Source organism: Oenanthe melanoleuca, chromosome 4A, assembly GCF_029582105.1.
Source record: "Oenanthe melanoleuca isolate GR-GAL-2019-014 chromosome 4A, OMel1.0, whole genome shotgun sequence".
Taxonomy (NCBI): domain Eukaryota; kingdom Metazoa; phylum Chordata; class Aves; order Passeriformes; family Muscicapidae; genus Oenanthe; species Oenanthe melanoleuca.
In genome coordinates, this window is record NC_079338.1 from 10,121,068 (window position 1) to 10,130,398 (window position 9,331).

At 46.8% G+C, this 9,331-nt stretch overlaps 1 protein-coding gene across 7 annotated transcripts in view; it reads right to left on the minus strand.

Moving 5' to 3' along the window:
• STAG2 (STAG2 cohesin complex component) overlaps positions 1–1,677 on the minus strand; it is a 74,402-nt gene extending 72,725 nt beyond the window's left edge. For 2 of the 7 annotated variants that reach the window (XM_056491327.1, XM_056491326.1), the window contains exon 1: positions 1,472–1,666. The gene's annotated coding sequence lies outside the window, so the exon portion shown is untranslated. Of the gene's footprint in view, positions 1–178; positions 555–997; positions 1,085–1,471 lie in introns of those variants that run through there. The other 5 variants (XM_056491328.1, XM_056491325.1, XM_056491322.1 and 2 more) reach the window with 4 other exon arrangements.
• Positions 1,678–9,331: the final 7,654 nt, after the last annotated feature.

Genomic DNA, 9,331 nt, shown 5'->3' on the forward strand with positions numbered 1-9,331 from the left:
GGGCCTCCCAGCCCAGCCATCTACGACCGCTCACTTCTCTGTCCTTCCGTCCCTAACCGCAGCAACAACTATATATACGTTTATATATGCTTGGGTTTTTTTTTCTTTTTTTTTAAATCCATGTAGAGAAAATAAGCGCCCAGAAAAGAGAAACACCAGGAAAGCTCTCATTTCCTACCTGGGCAGGGTTCAGCTCAGTTCAGTGCGTGCCGAGGAGGAGGGGGCAGAGGAGCACTATCTAAAACAAAAGTGGCGCCAAAACCCCCCAGTAAGAAGCATTCTCCTTCCTCCTCCTCCTCCTCCTGCCCCCCTCCCCCACCGGGGCCGGCGAGAGCCCAGCGGGGTTCCTGCTACACGCGGCTCCCGGCATCGGGCGTCCCCGGCACAAGTTGGCAAGCGCCCTTTCTTTACAAAAAAAAATAAAGGAAGCCGAACGGAAACTGCCACAACTCTTCCTCTTAGCGGACAGCCGCCGAGGAGATCGGCCAAAGTCACTCGGAGGGGAAAACTCGACCCACAAAGGCCTCTCCCGAGCTGGGCGCCGGGGCGGGGGGGCAGCGAAGGGAGGCGGGGGGGAAGGTGCAGGTCAGTCCCTACGTCCTCACTTGGGCCGAAAGAGCCCCGGTCCCGCCAGCCCTCCTGTGCAGTCACGGGGAAAGGCGACCAGAGTTCCCCAGCTCTGGGAAGAGAGACTGAGGAGACAAACCCCGATTCCTCGGCACTTCCCTGAGCGGGGAGCCCGCCGGGAGCGGGCTGGAAGGAAGAACTCGGCTACTGGGCGGCGGGGACCAGGGGGAAAGGAGCCGTAGCGAGCGCTGTCAGGGGTGCGAGTCCACTGCCCGCGGCCTCCCCCGACATTCGACCCCGGGACACCGGCAGCCACCCCACCATTTTCTCTGCGCGGCCCAGCGCTCGCCCCGAGCGCGGCTCGGGCCCCGACCCCATTCCCCTCGCCTGCCCACCCGAGCAGCCCGGCCCGGCTCGCCCGCTCACACACCCCACGCACACAATGCCCGAGTCCTCCATCTTGCCGGCAGCCCCTGCTCGGCTCGGCAGAAGGGGGGAGGAGGAGGAGGAGGAGGAGAAGGCGGTTCTCCATTTTAGCTCGCCGAGCGCCGGGCCCGGCCTGCCCGCGGCCGGCTCTGGGGAGGAGGAAGGGGGCCGGGGCGGGCAGGGGGGCCGCTTTCGGCGCCCTCTCTCTCTCTCACTCGCACTCTGCTCGCCTCCCCCCTCCCCGCCGCGGCGCGCCGGGAACGGGGGGTGGGGGAAGCGGGGGGCTGGAGTGTTTTCGCGGCTCGGCCCCGCCGTCCTCCATCTTGGTTGCGCGCAGTCCCCGCGGCCAGCCGGCCTGGCGCCCCGCGCGGGCCCGGGGACCGCGGGCCCCGGCCCGGCCTCTCATCGCCGCCGCGCACCACGATCCCGTGTCCCCCCGCCAAACTTCCAGAAGCTTCGCCGCCATTTTCTAACTTACCTTGCCCAGTGTCGGCGTAGGCAGCGAGGAGGCCCCGGCGCACAGCTCCGCTCCCGTAACCCCGGCGCGGCTCGCCGGCTGCGCGCCCGTCCCGGCCGGTGCCGGGCTGTGGGCGCGGGGCGCGGGCGGGTCGGGGTTATTTAATTTGGCGGCGGCGCTGGGGATTGTTTGGGGTGTTCGCTGCTCGGCGGCTCGCGGGCGAATGGAGGGCGCAGGCGCCACCTGGCGGCCGCCCAGCGGGGCCCGCTCTCCTGGGCGTGGGGCGACACCTGCCGGCCGCCCGCGGCAGCGCCGTGCCGAGCGGGGTAAACAAGGTGCGGCGCATGCGCGGGGCCGCGCGCGGGGCGGGCCCGGGCGCGGATCGGAGCGGGGCCGCGGCACGGCCTAAAAAGGAGCGGCCGCTCGGACACGGGGCCAGCCCCGGGACGCGCCCGGCCGCACGCAGCCCTGGGGCCCTTTGCCGTTTCAGCCCTGCAGTAATTGGGCGTAATTGTCCGGCCGAGGCAAAGCTGGGCCCTACCGAAGAGCTCCGCGGAGCTGGTGCCGCAGGGCCGGCCTCGCTCCTGCGTTGTGCCGCCAGGACGCCAAGTCGTGCGCGAAGGAGCCCGTGGCTCGGGAGATAAACGCACGGTTGCCCATACGGATGCAGGGTGCCTTATCTTGGGAGCTGCAGGACGCGCGCAGAAGCAATGTCTGCTGGCACCGATGGCTCGCGTGGTCGGGAGCGTTTTCCAAAAACGCTTTCTGCTTACGCCCATCACCCAGCGTGTTCCTAGTTAAATAAGCATTTGTGGGATTCCTTCTTTCTCCCTGCGTGAGGATTTTATGAACCTAAAGCGATCCGTATAAGCAGTACAGAATTCGTAAAGTAACCAGATATACAATTTGTGACACCTGGTGTCTTTTCGCTTTATTGTGTAATGCTAAGCAGATTGCTCATACTGAATAGTTCTACGTACGATTATATTTAGATCAGTCAGCACAATAGTGTTGTCCTGGTAGTTAGTGTCTAATCTCCCTCTTGTGTTTATCTACTTATAATTTTGGGGACAGCGTTAGCATAACTAAGCAGTAGCTAAACCGAGTTACTCTGCCCACCTGCCTATCCTTAAGGACTCTTAAGAGTATCCACCAGTTCCAGACTTTTCAAAATGAATGAGGCATCCCACTGAGAAAATAATGCTTACAATGGAAGCCGTGATCAAATTAGAAGTATTTAAATAAAAATAAAAAAAATTTAAAACAAGCAAAAAAATAAAGCCAGTGTAATATAAGTTGATGGCACCTAGGAATTCTAGATACAATCTATTGGTACATGAGACAGGCTTACAAAAATAAATTATATTCTGTAGCTTGAATTCACATTTCAGAGTAGTTTTGCACCTTCTGTCAAGTTCAGAGGAAACAAAGAAGAAAATAAGCAGAAAGACTGCCTTGTAGGGAACACTTTAAAATAGCGTCCTGAATGCCCAGTCATACAACCATGTTCACGGTTTCAATTACAGCTACAGGTGCTGATGATGATCTTTAACATTAACCTGATAGTGTCTGGAAGTTGTAGAAGAATTGTGTATTAATAAAAACTTGCCAAACTAAATGTAAGCCTTAAAAATTATCTGTATTGTTATAAAACAACACTTAGGAATAGATGGAAAGGAGCTGGAGCCATTTGTGCTTTCCCCATACAAAGTCAACTTCTGCCAGATAGATAACCTTTCCATAAAAATAAACTATAACATTTTGCCTTCACAAAGAATTCCAGTAATGTGTTTTCTGCTTGAGATGCAATAGGCATAACTCCTATTACAACTCCAATCCAAAACTTTGCAAGGTTATAGCAGTTTACTGCGGGAGCTGGCAGGAGCACAACACGAGGCAGCTCCACTCAGCTGTGCATGAAAAACACGTACAGCACATGTATTTAGTTCCATTCCAAAAACACTATAGCTCACAACTGAGCTTACAGCTGAGAGGTTTTACGTAAATGTGCTTAGCCAATGTGAAAAAAACATGACATAGTTTTTTTTAAGGTGTGGTTTTGAAGGAATGAGTGTACAAGCGCTGACAATACCATGGCAGAGAGTTCAGCGCATTTCCAAAGCTTACTCAGGCCTTGGAAGCCCAGATCCAAAGCACTTCTGGGTGTCCTGACTCACACAACGAATGACAAAACATGGAAGCACTCTAGAGACCAGACTCCAGGTGCAGCACATTACAAACCCCTGGTCACAGAGCCTGCCTAAGAGGATTTCGCACTCTCCACTTCAATTTCCTCCCTCGCAGTTGTTGCATTCAGCTGTTCGCTCAGCCCTGTCTTAGCAAAATTGTTGCCTCACCAGAGAAGGGGGGAGGGACATTTGTTTTCTAAGGGACTGGTTTGATTCTCACCCCCCCAACCCAGATCATTTCTCTGAGCTGTTCCAGTACAGCTGCAGGAGTACTTCAGCACAGCTGAAGGTGCCGAGCACAGTGGTGACGCCAGGAAAGTTTCTGCTCTGCTCCAGTGACCAGAAGACAGGAATTTCTTAAGTCAACTGAGCCCTGTGAGGATTTCTCAGCTTTAAGGAGGCCAAACTGGCTCTCTGAAGAGCCTAACTCCTGCACTTTCCTCATTAAAAGATCTTGCTTCTGGGCTGAGTCTTCCAGTTAGTACAACAGGGAAGATGATGAAAAGTACGTCCTCTTGCAAGCACACCATTTCTTTCTAAGCTAGAGTGGGCTTCTACCATCAGTTCAGACTCTGGGAAAAAAAAAAAACAGAGACCATCCTGAAGCTTCTGTATAGTTTTAGCACACTAGCATCCTTTCAAACACAATGAAAAATATAAAAGAAAAATAAGTGCTATCTAAGCATTATAAAGAAATAGAGATATTTTAAATTCTGACCTATCTAGAAAGGATTTATGTCTGATAGAAAAGAAGTTCCGTGAAAAACTAAGCGAAAGTATTTCACAGGACTATGCCATCTTTCTCAAAAATCTATTCTTTAGGTGCTTCAAATTCCACCATTTCTGATATTGAGCCAAATTTAGAGAGGATTTAACAAAGACTTTACAGGCACTGTTATTATGCTTGATCCAAAGAGAGCTTCATGATCAGTCACACAGGAAACTGAGCAAGGAGAGGGCAGATACCAGTTCTGAATTAATGGCCAGAAGTTCACCACTAGAGAAGATCAGAATAAACTCAAGCTGCCAGATGGCTGATTCATTTTCCCAGGCAGAAGATTCATGCTTATGCTGCTTCCTTTTCTTTTCATGCTTCTTCCTTTTCCTTCTCCTGCAGAATAGGAACCCTCTCTGCAGTTCCATTTCCTCATTTGTATTATTAAAAAAAAAAAAAAAAAACAAAAACAAAACCAAACAACAAATAACAAAACAACCAAACAACAGCAAAAAAAAAAATCTACCAACACACCACCCACAATCCTTTATTTATTTATTTATTTATTTATTTATTTATTTATTTATTTATTTAAAGACTTTTCATTTGAGAACTGGAAAAAGAAACCAGAATTTGTGTACTGGATTTGTCCCAAGGTGAGGTGGTAGCTTTGATGGCCTGTATTGAATAAGCCTTGCTTTTGTCTGTTCATATGGGCCTAGAAGGAAAAAGCAGTCTCCCCAGTGAAATTTTTTTCCCTAGGTTTTTGAATCTAGCTTAGGCACTCCAGGGAAATCTGCTCTAAATCCTTTTGAAGATGAGCTATTACATAAGAAACAAAAATAAAGACCAAAAAATGGGTTACTTTCCCATAATTTGCAGGACAGAGATTGCACATGAGTAGCTCCTTAGGTCTTTCCCTGCTCTGTGAATAATTTCTTCCTTTTTTCCATTTATATAAGTGTCCTTTGTGTGCACCTATTTCTTGCCAGGTCTTTCCAGAACGCCCAACTCATGTCTGAATTTTCTTTAATTCAGTAAATTTCTGCCTGCTCCTTCTGTGAAGCAGCACAGAATCACAGTTTATCCCATACCACTACAAAGGAAGGCATTTTTAACTCCCCTTCATTATCAGCTCTAAAAATGAACAGAATCCCAGTAAATCGCAGATGCTTTCCTGCTAACTGCATTATAAGCAGCAGCTTTACTCAGTCCTCTGTGCCACGTGTTACCATGTTCATTCCCCTGTGTGAGTGAGGTGCTCTTTCTAGGTCTCATTCTTTGAGATAAAAATCCATTAGCCAGGTTCTAAAGTCCCATCAGCAAACTGTGTAAAGGCCACACCAGGTTTTGGTAGGAAATAATGAAAAGCCCTTCTTCTGGCTGCAGTCAACACGAGTCGCTTTCATTTGAGGAAACACCTCACCATAGGTACAGGAACAAAAGTTACCAATCAGGCCACCTCTCTTGGATTCAGGACACAATGTGCTCCAGTTTCTGCATAAAGGGAAGTTTTGGAAGACACAGACATTTGCAAGACATCTGTGTCCTGTAGCTAAGTCCAGGCAGAGGAACCATGAATCAAGGTCCATTTTGTAAGTCAGGCACTATGAAAGCATCAGTGACAAAGTCTGAGGAGGAAGCACAGGAACCAGAGAAACGTGTTTCAAACTGGGTAAGCTAGCTAAATGGCAGGGCCCACTTAAAGGCAGCAAAGAACAATGTGCAACAGAAAAAGGGCTGGGGTGAGAAGCTGCCAAGAACTGAAAGTCAAGCAGGCCAAACAGCACAACTGATGCCAAGCAAGGGAAGCAGGTTTAGCTGAGAAACAGATAAAACCCAGTGAAAGTACATCATACTCTGGATGTGTAGGGCACCTAACCCATGAGGAACACAAAAGCAGCTCTCAGCTGGTCAGAGCTTATAGCACTCCAGCCTCCCTGAGACTCTGACATGGAGCCAGGGGTTGTCTAAAAAGGGGAGAAAGGAAGCTGGCTTGTGGTTAGGTGAAATTAGAGTGGAACTGAGACAGAAACAGCACTATTCAGCTCAACCTTTGCCCAGGATCATAGAGCAAAACAATTATAAACAACAAAGTCAAATACTTTTGTGTTTAAGCTCTGAAGAAAATCCTCTTTCAAATGTATGGGACAGCACTCCTCTGTGTGTGTAGGCAAACACAAGATTTGGATGATGTACCTTGGCCTTTTCCCCACAAACTACTGAGGCTGGAACTTAGGGGGTTAAAGAGGATGTCTAGGGAATGGAGGCTTGTTACTGACAGATAAGGTCAAGGAACAGGTTATTCTTTCAGATAAACTTACAAGGTTTTCTGGGGCTGTCCTACCACATTCCCAAGGTCCTCTATATAAGTCTGTCCCTAACACAAGTTTTCCTTGGTTTAGTTTTTCACCATCAACCAACTTCAAGGTTTCTTTCAGACTGTGTTTCTCACACGTCACTCCCCTACTCCCAGTTATGTCTGAGGCTCAAGGCCTTTTCTGCTGCCTCAACTCTGACGTAGTGGGTGGTAGAAGCAAAGCAAAGTGCAATTGCATCATTAGCTGAGATTAAATGGCACAATGCATGACAAGTAGCAAGGAATACAACAATTTATGACATGTTGGTGGGTTGCACAGATGTTCAAAACCGTTAAGATAAAAATACTTCTTTTACACTGTAACAGTAGCAGTCCTGCCAAGCCTCAGTGCCAGCAGCTGTGAACCAAGTGTTTTTCCCTTTGTGGCAAAGGGCACACCTGGGATACTCACCATAAACACCAAGGACAGCAATTCCCAGTCTCACTCCCCCCAGGGAGTCCTCACTTCTCCATTCCCTGTACCTCTGGTTCCAGCTGTAGGCCTAGAAGAAATGAAGCTTCCAACCTGGAACATGCATCTTCCAATTGCCAATTAAGCCTTTAAGAAAGTATCTATTGATTATAAAAGTCCTAAATTGTGATGCAGATGTTAAATTGTTATTTTTGGCACATCTATTTCGCAAAACATTTGAATCAACAGTAACTTTTCTGTGGGCTTGTACCCTGTGAACAGAGCTCCCATGCTGACTCCAGTGACATCACATGGGTCAGTTATGCAGAACAGGGAGGTAAAGTCAGTCCTGGACTCAGAAGCTTCTCTCTGTAACACAAGAGTTAAGAGCAAGAGATGGCTGTGGCTTGACACCCGCTTTTGAAAAACTTGTATTCGGATTAACTATTGGCTTAAGTGATAACTCTCATACACTGCAAAATGGAGTTACATAAGAGAAATTGTGTCAGGAGTTTTACAGCAAGATCTAACTGTATAAAATCAAAAATACATAACACGAATACATTTAAATGCTATCTTGGTAATCTTTGAAGGTTATATTAGTTCACTCTCCAAAATTTGAAGGTGATGCATTTATACTGAACCTAGCTTTTCAGCAATAACTGTAATGATTCTTCTAGATGTTTTCACAGTGGAACTCTGCAAATGTGTTTTTCATGTTTTAATATTAAGCATCATTTTTCAATCTGAGAGCAAAACTAATTCCAATATCTCTCCAATACATTTCCAGTAATTATTACTTATCAACCATTTATCTCAGCCAACACAATAGCTATCCAGGCTATAAAACTATAAATTAGTAATTATCTAAAGGCAACCAAATAGTTTTTTATCAGCTTTAAATATTATATTCTTATAATATAATTAATACTATTTTTTCCTAGATTTTTCCTGGGGTTTTGTTTTTCCAAATCCTTCATAAATGAATACATACCATCTTCTTTCCTGTCTTAGGGAAAAGCAAGTTCCTTGATAAGTTAGTCACAAAGCCATGTTTTCTGAGTTAACACTTGTACTGTAATGTTGTCACCATTGCTTAATAGGAATTCATGGTTAAGAAAATTAAAGACAAAATCTGAATTTCACCACAGGTTATCATCACAAGCCATTCGCCTTCTCACAGAAAGTCACAATATAATTACAGCATATTAATTGCTGTACAGCTGCGTTGGTAGAGCTCTTGAAGTGACATGATACAGTGGCATTTGCCAAGATGAGAAGGTACTTTCAACAACCTGAATCAGTGCAAAGCCATGGCAGGAGCACGGGGGAAGAAAGATTTCCTTGATCAAGTTTTCAAGCTACTCAGTAAAACTTAATGCATGTAAATCACAAAAAAACTGGTATGAGGGAGATGTATGAATATTCACTCATGCTTCAGTTCCATGAGGAATTCAGGTGGATGTGGCTAGAGTGGCTCTTCCCATCTGACCCTATGGAGAAGGGGACTAGCACCCTTCACAAGCCACATTCAAGATCTGAGGCCAATGCAGCTGCTCTGCACAGGACCAAAACAGAGAAGCCTCAGCAGCTGGAAACACCTCTCTCAGTCATGCACAACGCAGAGGGTAACAAAGAAAATCATGTGACATCTCGCTGTTCAAATCCTCACTGCTGCAGAAACACTGCAAAAGCCAGAAAAATCTCCAGCTCCTCCTTTGCTCTATGAAGAGCTGACCTTCACACATCAGGTGCTTGAACTTGCAAACCTTGTAAGGCAGAGTAGATTCTCTTCCAAGTAGCTCCTGAAGACCACAGCAGCAAAGGTCACTGCCCCTGGTAATGCTCCATTCTAGAGAATACCACTTCAGCTTGGTTTCACATGAACACCATATTCAAGTGCCAGCATTAACCTCCCACCCAGTTATAATCCAATTCCAACCACCCACTGTATTTATGTTTCTGTTAATTACAATAAAAACCAAATAGAAAAGGTAACTTTAAAATCCATGTTGATTAACAGCAACACTTTGAAAACTTTAAAGAACTATTTGTCCTGTAGCTTCAGACTGCACATACAGCTAACAAAAAAGCCCACTGAAGAGCTGTGGTCACAATTAACCAGACAATGTTCAAAGGAATATTTAAATACTCTAATCAAAACAAAACAGAAACACCAAAAAAGAAATGAAAAAAAAAAAACCCA